Here is a 13,430-nt window from a genome sequence, read left to right as displayed (position 1 = left end):
AATGTTAGTTCCTGGAGAAGGTGTAACTCCCTCCCATTGCTGCTTCACCAACTGCAATGGCCCCTTAACCTCACGGCCATATACAAGTTCAAATGGGGAAAACCCTAAACTGGGATGTGGTACAGCTCTGTAGGCAAAGAGCAACTGCTGCAATACTAGATCCCAATCATTGGAGTGCTCATTTACGAATTTACGTATCATGGCCCCCAAAGTTCCATTAAACTTCTCCACCATGCCATTTGTTTGATGATGGTAAGGAGTGGCAACCAAGTGATTTACCCCATGAGCTTCCCAAAGGTTTTTCATAGTTCCTGCCAGGAAATTAGTCCCTGCATCTGTGAGGATGTCGGAGGGCCAACCTACCCTGGCAAAAATGTCTCCTAGTGCCTGGCACACACTTTTAGCCCTGGTGTTGCTTAGAGCTACTGCTTCCGGCCATCGGGTGGCAAAATCCATGAAAGTCAGTATGTACTGCTTTCCTCTGGGTGTCTTTTTCGGAAAAGGACCCAGAATATCCACAGCTACTCGCTGAAATGGAACTTCAATGATGGAGAGGAGCTTTGACCTGATCTTGGGGTTTTCCCACTCTTTGGCACACCTCACAAGACTGGACATAGGTAGAAACATCCTTGCCCATTCCCTCCCAGTGGAATGACCCCCCCAAACGGTCTTTGGTCCTGTTCACCCCAGCATGGCCACTAGGGTGATCATGGGCTAAGCTCAAGAGCTTGGCCCGGTATTTAGTTGGAACTACCAACTGTCTCTGAGGATGCCAGTCTTCCTGGTGTCCACCAGAAAGAGTTTCCTTGTATAAAAGTCCTCTTTCTACAACAAACCTGGATCGATTAGAAGAGCTGAGAGGCGGTGGGTTGCTCCGTGCCGCCGTCCACGCTCTCTGGAGGCTTTCATCTGCTTTCTGTTCGGTCTGGAACTGTTCCCTTGATGCTGGAGACATCAGTTCCTCATTGGATTGGGGACATAGGCTTGGTCCCTCTGGAAGCGATATAGGGGATGGAGCTGTTTCTGTTGACTGTGAACCGCTCTCCGCTGGTGCACTATGTTGGGATTCAGGCTCCGGCTGAGCCTCTTGTGTAGGGTTATCGGCTGCAGCCAGTTCAGGTTCGGTGGGGCCCTCTGGTGTTGAGGTTGCAAGTACTGGATTCAGTGCTGGCACGGGGTCTGGTGTTGGTTGTTTGGCTGGTTCCGGTTCTGGGACTGGTTCCGTCTGGGTCTCTGGGACTGGATCCACTACTGCTGTTGCAGACATTGGCCTGGGGTCCGGGTCCATCACCTCTGACCGGGCCCTGATAGAAGTTTCCGGAACAGAGCTAGGCCTCACGGCTTGTTTAGCCTGGCTGTTCCCACCCTCTTGGCCTGCTTCACGTGATTGGCCAAGTCTTCCCCCAACAGCATGGGGATGGGATAATCATCATAGACTGCAAAAGTCCACATTCCTGACCAGCCCTTGTACTGGACAGGCAACTTGGCTGTAGGCAAATTGAAAGAGTTGGACTTGAAGGGTTGAATCGTCACTTGGATCTCTGGGTTGATTAAATTGGGGTCCACTAAGGAAGCATGGATAGCTGACACTTGTGCTCCGGTGTCCCTCCACGCGGTGACCTTCTTCCCGCCCACACTCACAGTTTCCCTCCGCTCCAAGGGTATCTGGGAGGTATCTGGGCCTGTGGACCTCTGGTGTGATTCCGGTGCAATGAACTGTAATCTGTTGGGGTTCTTGGGGCAGTTGGCCTTTACATGCCCCGTTACATTTAAAACATCGTCCAGCTGACGGGTCACCGGGGCGAGGTGGGTTGCTGGAGAACGGGGTGGTGGGACGATAAGGGGTCTGGAGGGTTCTTTGGGAGGTAGGTGGGGCTTTGGGCGGCCCCCAGTAATAGGGTGTGGTCTGGGGTGGTCCCTTCTGGTCTCCGCTCCAACTGCGACCAGTTTTCTTCTTCTCTGCCACCTCCACCCATCTGGCTCCAATCTCTCCTGCCTCGATTACAGTTTTGGGTTTCCCATCTAGGATGTATCTTTCTATTTCCTCAGGAACACCCTCTAAGAATTGTTCCATTTGCATTAGGAAGGGCAAATTTACTGGAGATTCAACACTTGCTCCTGATATCCAGGCATCCCAATGTTTCACAATGTGGTAGGCATGTCGGGTAAATGACATGTCTGGTTTCCACCTTAGGGCTCGGAACCTCCGACGAGACTGCTCGGGTGTTATCCCCATTCTGACTCTCGCCTTGGATTTAAACAGTTCATACTTGTTCATATGTTCTTTAGGCATTTCAGCTGCCACCTCAGCTAAGGGTCCACTGAGCTGCGGCCTCAGCTCTACCATGTATTGGTCAGTAGAGATGTTGTACCCAAGGCAGGCCCTTTCGAAGTTTTCTAAGAAGGCCTCAGTATCATCACCTGCCTTGTAGGTGGGGAACTTTCTGGGATGGGAAGTGGTACCTGGAGAAGGATTGCTAGGGTTTGTTGGTATAGTCTGCTGGGCCTTTATCCTCTCCATCTCCTCCACATGCTTCCTTGCCTCCATTTCCCTCTTGTGGGCAGCCTCCTGTACGTCCTTCTCCAGCCGCATGAGTTCTATCTGTCTTTCATGTTCCCTTTGTTTTTCCTCAGCCTGAAATTTGGCTAATTCCAGCTGTAGTCGAGCCGAGGATTTGGCCATTCTAACCTCTCTGTTTTTAACTAACTTTACACCCGAGGTTTAGAAATAAACAAACAAAACTTGGCTGTAAAATTTTGCTGTGCTGGAATAGAATACGTATTCTCTGATAGTGATTGTCAGCCTACAGAAAAAGCCAATTCCCTTGTCTCTGCTCTGGGCCCAAATTAAAGCAAAAAACCTCCAACTACTTGGAAACCTGCTTACCCAGCCCAAAGAAAAAAAAAATTCTTTTCAAACCTGTGCTCCTTGTAAAACAAAAAAAATCAAAATCCTAAAAAAGAAACCCTGCCACTTTTGTCTCCAGGCAAATGGGTAGAGCACACACCCCCTATTTACTTTTAGGAAGAAAAGAAAAAAAAAAACCTCTGGGTTGGAAGACTGTGAATTTCCCTGCAGGAGTTAAGTACCCTGCCTCCAGGCAAAGAAAACCTGCAATTCCCAAGATAATCCCCTTTTGTCTCTGCTTGGCCACAAAGCAGAGAGAAACCAAGCTGCTTTCAGTTTCAAAGCTGCTTTCTGGACTTCCTAAAAATTCCTTTTTAAAATCTGTATTTCTTGTTCAAAAAATCTCAAATGGATCTCAAAATGATTTCAGGTTAATCCCACCACTGTGCCACCATGTCACGGTTCCTCCCCCACTCTGAACTCTAGGGTACAGATGCGGGGACCTGCATGAAAAACCTCCTAAGCTTATCTTTACCAGCTTAGGTCAAAACTTCCCCAAGGTACAAAATATTACCCCCGTTATCCTTGGAATGGCCGCTACCACCACCAAACTAATACTGGTTACTGGGGAAGAGCTGTTTGGACGCGTCCTTCCCCCCAAAATACTTCCCAAAACCTTGCACCCCACTTCCTGGACAAGGTTTGGCAAAAAGCCTCACCAATTTGCCTAGGTGACTACAGACCCAGACCCTTGGATCTTAAGAACAATGAACAATCCTCCCAACACTTGCACCCCCCCTTTCCTGGGAAATGTTGGATAAAAAGCCTCACCAATTTGCATAGGTGACCACAGACCCAAACCCTTGGATCTGAGAACAATGAAAAAGCATTCAGTGTTTTACAAGAAGACTTTTAATAAAAAATAGAAGTAAATAGAAATAAAGAAATCCCCCCTGTAAAATCAGGATGGTAGATATCTTACAGGGTAATTAGATTCAAAAACATAGAGAACCCCTCTAGGCAAAACCTTAAGTTACAAAAAAGATACACAGACAGAAATAGTTATTCTATTCAGCACAATTCTTTTCTCAGCCATTTAAAGAAATCATAATCTAACACATACCTAGCTAGATTACTTACTCAAAGTTCTAAGACTCCATTCCTGTTCTGTCCCCGGCCAAAACGACTACAGACAGACACAGACCCTTTGTTTCTCTCCCTCCTCCCAGCTTTTGAAAGTATCTTGTCTCCTCATTGGTCATTTTGGTCAGGTGCCAGCGAGGTTACCTTTAGCTTCTTAACCCTTTACAGGTGAGAGGAGCTTTCCCCTGGCCAGGAGGGATTTCAAAGTGGTTTACCCTTCCCTTTATATTTATGACAGTGTCTAGTGTCTATAATTATAGCATCTTTATCTGTAATGTATCATAGGTGCCTGGGAGTTAGATTTGCAAAAGAAAAGGCCCAGTGCTTTTATTAACTGCATGAGTACCATGGTTAGCTGAAGACTCTAGAAACAGGTAGTTCACACTCACACACACTCACAGGATTAAGTACCAGATCAAACAAAGCACTTGAAGGTTCGACTCACATATGCAAAGTTATGGAAATAGGTAAATTCTGTGCTTGGCCCTAACATAGATTTGTATATAGCAATTCCAGTGCCAATTAGAATAAATATAAAAACTGGTCAAACTTGAAGTGAAACATTTCAAAATGATCAAAATGAAAACATTTTTATTAATCCAAACAAACAACAAATAATTGGATTTTTGGTTCATAATTTTTTCTTTAAAATTTAAAGTTTTCATCACAATTTAGGATGGGAAAAAAGTCATGATTTGAAAATATTTGTGTGATGGAAAAAATATTTTCTGCCCAGCTCTACCATTGACATCAATGGGGCCAGGATTTCACCCTGAGTGACTCTGAGGCAAGGCAGGTGAAGCCTCCCTTCCAGAAACTTTCAACTACCTCAGGACCTTTTCCCCTTTTCTGCCCTCACTGAAACTGGGGATAAAGCAGGAGTGAACCTGTCTGCTCTATTGTAGTAGTATACTTTCACTATAATGTTAGATGTGATACAGTATATGTTACCTAGAATACTTAGAGCCTGATTCAAATGCTCATTGAGATCAATGAGAGTGTTTCCATTGACCTTAATAGGCTTTAGATCAAGGCCTTAATCATTAAAACACTATAGCGTGGGACAGTATTTCCATTGATACCGTTCTGAGGAGTACAAAAACTGCTAGACAATTTATAGTGCATAAAGATTTCTTAGCAGTGATGCTGAAGGTGAAATCCAGGGGCCATAGAACCAGATAAAATATTCTTAAATATATATTTTATGTTAACTTTACAAATTAATCCTTTGTCTAGAGATAGATTATCCTTAGCATGAAAACTAGGGATCAGATTCATCCCTGACATTTGAAGTCTAGGACTGACACCAGGGATATGTTCATATTGGAGTTGAAGTATCTCAGGCTCCAGTTACTACAACATTTTCTGAACTGTTTATAGAAAGAAGCTGGAAGTTATTTCAGCTTTGACACCAATCCTCATATTAGGAGGTGAATTCTTCTGTGAAGTAAAGGGCTGCAACTCTGGATACATGCTAGACTATTAGCTAAGTCTGGTCACTTTTACAAAGAGCAACAATGATCTCTTGTGGCAGGATGCTGTTATTTCAAGCTTAGTCAGAGAAAATTCAGCACTGTGAAGATTGTGCACATCTTATTTAGTTCAAATTGTTTTTTAAAAAACTTTTTTAACTCACCTAAATTGCTGAGAATTAATTCCCACAACTCTAGCTCCGCTCTATCTATATGGAATTAAATTTGCAATTCTACAGATCCCTTTGGCAATAACTCAGTTATTTTATTGCATATGAAAATATCTGCCTGTGTTTATTCCAAAACTATTTCAGATATATTACTTTCATAACTGCTTTTAGCTGATGCTTTTGGATTTCTGAATCATTGATGATAGAAGAACATAAAGGGACACTAAGTGAGAGTGTACGTTCCCTCTTTCCTGTGCACAAAAGGCAGATTTACACATCCTTTACACCTTTTTATTTCAGGCTCCTACCACTGACATTGACTGGAAGCTACCACAAAACACCAGATGAATAGTGTTGCATTGCCAAAGATAGCTTCACTAATTAACATATGGATAGAAACTCCTCATAATATGTAGGGACCTATTGTATGAAGGAGTTCCAGGATTAGTAGTTGTTGCTTTTGTTTCTTTGTTTGTTTAAGGAAAGAAAAGTTACTTACCTTACAGGGCATAAAGGACAGTGTAGGCCCAACCACCATTCAATTCCTTCACCAGTGCAGAATCCAGATGTTACAGGACTTCATAATAGCAGGGAAGGAGGCCAGCTAGTGGAATATAAATGCACAGCTCATCTTGAAGAGCCACAATTACTGTAAGTAACTTTTCTTTCTTCTTCGAGTGCTTCTCCTTATACATTCCACTCTTGGTGACTAATACACCTAAAGAGGTGGGACCACTTAAACAAAGACTGCCACACATTTCTGCCAAAAGCAGCTTCAGACCTCAATGCTTTCATCAGGGAGCAACGTTAAGTGAAAGTGTGGACTGAACCCTAAGCTGCCCTGCAGACGTTTGAAATGGGTATATTTTGCCAGGAAGCCACAGAAGCTGCCTAAGCCCCAGTGCAGTAAGCACTAATCTGAGCTGGGGGAATTTAAACTTTCTAGTTTATACTATTTATTATTTGCATTACCGTAACACCTCCGAACCCCTGTCATGGACCATCTTTTTCATGATAAAAAAGATATGGGACATCAAAAGTAGGATCCTCCATGGTTGATAACACCTCCCTCGGGATGCCAGAACTTTGGCACCAAATGGCCTCCTCATATCAATGGATATTGCTATTGACTCTGAACCAGTATTGGCAGCATCTTTCCAAATCTAAGAATAGATAATCATTCAGTAAGACTTGGGCAGCTTTCCAAGTCCCTGCCTGTTGAAGAGTGATCTCAGCGGTACTCTTCTGATTTCATCAAGCCCAAACTATCAAGAGGGACACGGAGGGATAAAGATAATGCGGTAGACAGAAAAGTAATGGAAGCAGTGATATAAATACATATTGGTGTGACTGTGTGCAAAAGTCAATGTAACTTATATGAAGAAGGGGGTGGAAAGGGAAGGGGCTGTAGCAAGTAAAGCAAATAACAGGAGCTTATGGGAAGATATAAGGTAAGGTAAGAGATGAGGGTGCAGGGGGATAAGAGAAACTGCAAGAACTGATTGGGCTGTATACTTACATTGGCATCACTTGGATAGCAACATATTCAAGGTGTATGTGTAAAATACACTGGTCTAGAGTATGTGATGTCTCCCTCTAGTGGATACCTGCAGCAATTATACAGCCTGCTACCTTCTCATAGGTAAACTCAAGGCTTTTAGTTCAAATAATATTGGCTTGTGTTTTGATATTGAAAGTCCCAAATTCAATCCTCACTGATTGTGTGTATGCCAGTAGCCATGATAACTTACATGGGACAGCAGTGACTCTGTCTGGCTCATAAATGTGTGAATTTCCTTCTCCTTTTGAAGGATGAAAGAAAAAGGAGGTTATCTGGAGAATGAAGATAGAGATTGTTCCAGGCAAAGATTTAATCTCCTGTTCTCCAGTGAGAATTTGTTAGTAATTTAATTGGTCACCGTGATTTAAAATTTTTAATAATCTATGTGCATATTCCTAAAAATTACAATTAGGGCCTGACAACTTTGACAGTACCCTTTTAAGTAACCTTGTAATCTTCCCAGTATACATATTGACACTATCACTATAGCTTTATGGAAAATAGGTCTTGTCAAACAAACCTGATTTAATTCTTTGATGAGTTTACAAGTTTGGTGGACAAAGGTAACTGCATAAATGTAATATACTAAGACTTCTGTAAGGTGTCTGACTTAGTACAGCATGACATTCTGATTAAAAATTAGCACTGTACAAAATCAAAACACATTAAATGGATTAAGACCTGGCTAACTTACCGATCTCAAAACATTTTCATCAATGTGAAATCATAACTGAATAGGCATGTTTCTAATGGAATTTCTGCAGAGATTACTACTAGACCCAAGACTATTCAACATTTTTATCAATAATTGGGACAAGTTCATTGCTGCTAATAGCCCAGTTCAGGGTATGAACATAGGATATGGAAGATACAAGTTCTTGTCTCTGCTCTGACTAACTCAGAGCAGGGACTTCAACCTGCGTCTCCCACAGTCATTTGGCTATTGGCTATTCTGCATTGTGTGTCATTATTTTCCCATGAAAAATGTCAAGATGTCTTGGCTTTGTCCTGATGCAGAATGAAAACAAATGTCAAAACCTGAACTTTTTTTCTCAAAATGGAATTCTTCTTTTCTTGCTTTTTTTATTAGACTGATACTAGAATATAGCATTCAGTTCTGGGGTCCACATTTTAAAAAGGATGCAGCAAAATTGGAAAGGGTACAGAAAAGAGCCACATAAGTTATTTGAGGATTAGAAAAAAAATGATTTACAGTCAGAGACTTCAAGAGTTCAATCTGTTTAGTTTATCAAAAAAGATTAATAGGTAACTTGATCACAGTATCTTAACAGAGAGAAAGCATCAGTACAAAAGAGCTCTTCAATTTTGAGGAGAAAGGCATGACAAAACACACTGGCTAGAAGTTAAAGCCAGTCAAATTCCAATTAGAAATAAGGTGACATTTTTTGATAGTCAGAGTGGTTAACCAATGGACCAAACTACCAAGAAATATGGTGGATTTTCCATCTCTTAATGTCTTCAAGACTAGATGCCTTTCTGAAAGCTAAGCTTTAATCAAACACAAGTTATTGGGCTCAATACAAGGATAACTGGGTGACATTCTATGGTTTATAGAGGTCACACTAGATGATCTAATAGTCTCTTCTGACCTTAAACTACGATTCAATGAATAGTGCATGTATGACACATATGTATGCATATTTTCTTTAATTATATTTATTAGTCAAAGATTGTTTAGATCCCAGTAGCAGAACATTTGAACATGGGCAGAATACTACCATATGGGATAACAGCATGGGACACATAACAGCTGTTTCCTACTGGACAGGAGTTTAGAGACCTAAAGCTCTGTCTAATTCTTGTTAAATACATCAATTAAAACTCTTCTAATTAAAAAAAAAATCACACATGCACACACTTAACAGCTGTTAAACCATTTTACCCTGCAGAATTCTAACGCTACAGATCCCACATAGTTATGTTCTAAGAAGAGAGCTTGCAGCGTATTCAGCATCAGGCACAGGGGAGGAATCATGTGATTCATGGTGCCTTCTAAATTTTGACGTTTGCATGGATTCTAAAGATTAGGGATTCAATATGACTGAATTTGTAAACTAGGATATGACTGAAAGAAGACTGCTGAATAGGAATGTTTTTATTTTATTTTTTTAATCAGATGCTGGTGCTTCTGCTTTACGCACTGCACAATTCCACAACTTCTATCACTTATAATACCCTTCTTTCCCAAATGTAGATACTCACCTTTTTGAGTCAGTTGTGGCTCTTTAGCCACAGCCCCATGGTGATGAAAATACTTATCCTTTTCAATCACAGATCTCAAAGCACTTTACACACATAGGTAAAAATTATCATCTCTCTTTTACAGATGAGGGAATCTGAGAAATCTTGCTCATAGTCACAGAGAAAATCATTAGCAGAACCAGAAATAAAATCCCTATCACCAGACTTCCTCTCAGAGTCCCATCCACTGGGAATCACAACCTCACTGGGAGCTTCTAGGGGCAAAGGGTGAGATACCTCAAAGGTATTTTAGGCACAAATATGCCTCTTTAGTCACCTAAGTCCACCCAATTTGATGTTGTTAAACACTGGCACCATAGAAAAGAAGTTGGCTGAGTTTTAGAAGATCCTACAATGGCACAGTAATACAGACCATGGAGATAGTAGGGAGTGGACATGGAAGCACCTACATTGCTCCCAGAGGCCTGACAAAAGTAAGCTCAGCATTATGTATGTGGTTTACAGTTACAGATCACAAAAATGAGAGCAGGTTTTCACCATGTGGTAAAGCCTATTTTTACCAATATGGAAGGTCATGATCACAGATGAACGATACACTTCTTCTGAGGAGAGCAGGAGAAGGAAGGCATGTTGCAAGAAGCACACAAAGAGATATCACAAACCCTAACCACTGCAGAGTGTATTGCACAGGTTGGAACTATCACCATGCCAATAGGCAGCATGGTGTTGGGGCAGGAAAAGGGAGAACTCTGAAAAAAGGGTGAGGGGCAGGGCTTTTGGATCTGTAACTAGACAGAGCCACCAGCCACATTTCTGGGGTTGTGAAAATATAACAGCATTGGACCCCATCTCTACTGACCTCCACTGCCTATCACCCATGTACAGGACTTGAGCCTCATATGAGGAAAGGCAGAAGGGAAGTATAATTTCTCTGTCTAAATCTATTTGTCTATATGTCTAAACCATATTTCAGATAAGAATTACCAATAGTTAAAACACAAGTGAACTATTAAACCACCATCCTTTAAACAACTCTGTAGCAGTACAGTATCTTGTTGCATGTGGCACAGGGATATTGTAATTGACTATGTATACTCAAAAGAGGTGAACTCTTTCAGAGTGAATTCCACCTGCAAAACAGTTATTTTAGAACAGCTTGAGGGAGGAAGTAATTATCACTTTACTTTCACTTTTAACAATCAGTGCCTGGTGTGATGCTGGCAGACAGGTGTCAGCTCATGCCAAGGCCCCCAGGATTGAACTGAACACTGACCAGTGCCTAGCTGGCTCATCTCTGCATTAGCATTGTTAAAATAGATGTTAAACTTATGAGAATTTATTTAGTGTTCAGACTTTATAAAATGCTTCTAGGATGCTGCAGATAGTATTCTCACTTATAACTTCTGTACCCCATGTTATAAGCTTATATTAAGCTTATATTAAGTTTGCATTGTAAGCCTCTGTAAGTGTGTAACTCAGCAAACAGGAAAGAACCATTAACTAATGTAAAATGCTGGCTTCCTGCAAAAGGTGTTAGGTCCTGCCCACAACAAGGCCCATAGAAGCCAAATAAACCTGTGTAACACAAAAGAACAAAGACTTTAGTAATTGCTACACACACACGAAAAGGAGATGTGCATGTGGACTCATCCCATCATCATGTGTATTCTGGGAAAAGGAAATAAAAATCCCTGAGAAGAAGCAGCTGTATCTTTATGATGCTTGGACTGTCAGGGGCAAAAGATCCCCAGTGCTTGGCCTGGGTTAGCCCTAAAAAGCATATAGAGCCTGCTTATTATGGAAGCTTCTATCACCTTTTGGAACCTAACACTGTAACTCACTTGTGTGTGTATGTTTATCTGCTTTAACCTTGGAAATAACTATCGTATTTCTTTTTCTTAGTTAATACATCTTTAATTAATTTATTTTAGGATTGGCTACAATTGTTGTCTTTGGTGGAAGATCTAAAGCAATTGACCTGGGGTAAGTGACTAGTCCTTTGGGACTGGGACTACCCTGTATATTGTTGTGATTTTTGGTTTAAGGGACCATCTGTGACTCCCTGTTAAGGATGTTGTATTGCAGGGGTGGGCAACTTTTTGGCCCAAGGGCCACACTGGGGTTGCAAAACTGTATGGAGCGCCGGATAGGGAGGGCTGTGCCTCCTCCCACTTCTTGCCCCCCTCAGAACCCTCAATCCATCCAACCCCCCTGATCTTTGTCCCCTAACTGCCCCCTCCCGGAACCCTTCCCCCCCCCGCTCCCTGTCCCCTGACTTCCCCTCCCCCTATCCACACCTCCTTCCCCCTGACAAGCCCACCGGGACCCCACGCCTATCCAATCCACCCTGTTCCCCATCCCCTGACCCCTATCCACACCCCCACCCCCTAATAGGCCCCCCGGATGCCCACATTTATCCAACCCCCCCCCCCGTTTCCCGTACCATGACTGCCCCCCCGAACTTCCACCCCCTGACAACCCTCCCAGAACCTCCACCCCATCCAACTGCCCCTCTGCCCCCGTCTCCTGACTGCCCCCCAGAAGCCCCTGCCCCTTATCCAACTCCCCGGCCCCCTTACTATGCCGCTCAGAGAAGCATGTCTGGCAGCCGCGCCGCCCAGCCAGAGCCAAACACGCTGCTGCTCTTTCCTGATGGTGCGCGCAGCCCCACCGCTCAGATCACTGCCCGTGCGGTGGCATGGCTACGGGGAAGGGGAACAGCAAGGGAGCGGCCGGGGGCTAGCTTCCCCGCCCGGGAGCTCAAGAACTGGGCAGGACAGTCCCGCGGGCTGGATGTGGCCCACAGGCCGTAGTTTGCCCACCTCTGTTGTAGTGCTTGTGGAGTTTACACTTGCTACTTGGTTGGTGAAATCTAAGTATAGAACTCACAACCAGTTTGGGGTTTGTGCCTTGCTTCTTAACAGTTGCTTCTTAACAGCTCTGAGGTTGATACTCATGTTCTTGAGCCACTCCAGAGAGCTCGATATCTGATTTCTAGCTGGGCCTGAACCAAGCCTTTAATTTTATGCATTCTGCTTCCATTCCACACCAAAATATTCCAAAGCATCCATTAATTTTTGGGGCTTCCATTTTTTGATACCATCATGAGACACCTAGAACCTGATTTTTCAGAGGTGCTGAACACCCAGTTAAAAAGAGAAAGGATATTGTGCACTCAACACCTCTGAAAGTCAGGAGCTGTACATCTCAAATTGGGTACCTAAAGCACCAAAATTAATGGAGAGTTTTTAAAATGTTTGCCAGTTATACCTGACTTGTGGGTGCAAACAGATGATTAAATGTCTAATGCTAGCAACTTTGCTCACACAGTTCATTCGGGGAGCAAAACTACACATATAAAATTAGACCCCATTGATGAAAATCAGGCCCTTGGTATTCTTAAGTTATAATCTTATTGATATATACACATCATTAAGAAAAGTAAACAAAAAATCATGGAAGGTTATTGTGATGTTGTCTGATTAAAATAAAATTATGCAAACCATTGTTGCTACCATTGCTATATAATTGTAGCAAATCTTATACAAAATATAACTCATGGTCAGGAAGGGTTAAACAGCTTGCAGGCTAACTAACCCAAAGCTGACATTTAAAGTCATGTTAAAAAGGTATGGGAATAGTAATTAGGGGCATTCATGCTAAATAGGCTAGAACTTTGAAATGCAAACCTATATTGTTAGAAGTTAGAAGTGATACTAATTGTGTGTATCTTAGATGCTACCTTTCTGTCACTATAGCTACTAGTTCAAAGATCAAAAGGGAATATTAACATTTAGAAGAATCTTGGGTGAAATAATCTCACTGTCTATATGTCTCTTTGAAGTTTGTAATAAACTGCCTAATGGATGGATTGCACTGTGTTCATTTGCGTAACTAATTACTGGTGGTTTTTAGGAAGTAGAAGGTTACATCTAAAGCCTATTGGTTACAATAGGACTGTGTGGTCAAAGGAATGCGAGACCATGGTATAAAAAGCCACTTGGGTCTTGACT

The sequence above is a fragment of the Lepidochelys kempii genome, chromosome 1 (assembly GCF_965140285.1).
Source record: "Lepidochelys kempii isolate rLepKem1 chromosome 1, rLepKem1.hap1, whole genome shotgun sequence".
NCBI classification, from domain to species: domain Eukaryota; kingdom Metazoa; phylum Chordata; order Testudines; family Cheloniidae; genus Lepidochelys; species Lepidochelys kempii.
The sequence above is the reverse complement of the archived record's forward strand: the minus strand, read 5'-3'. Positions refer to the sequence as shown.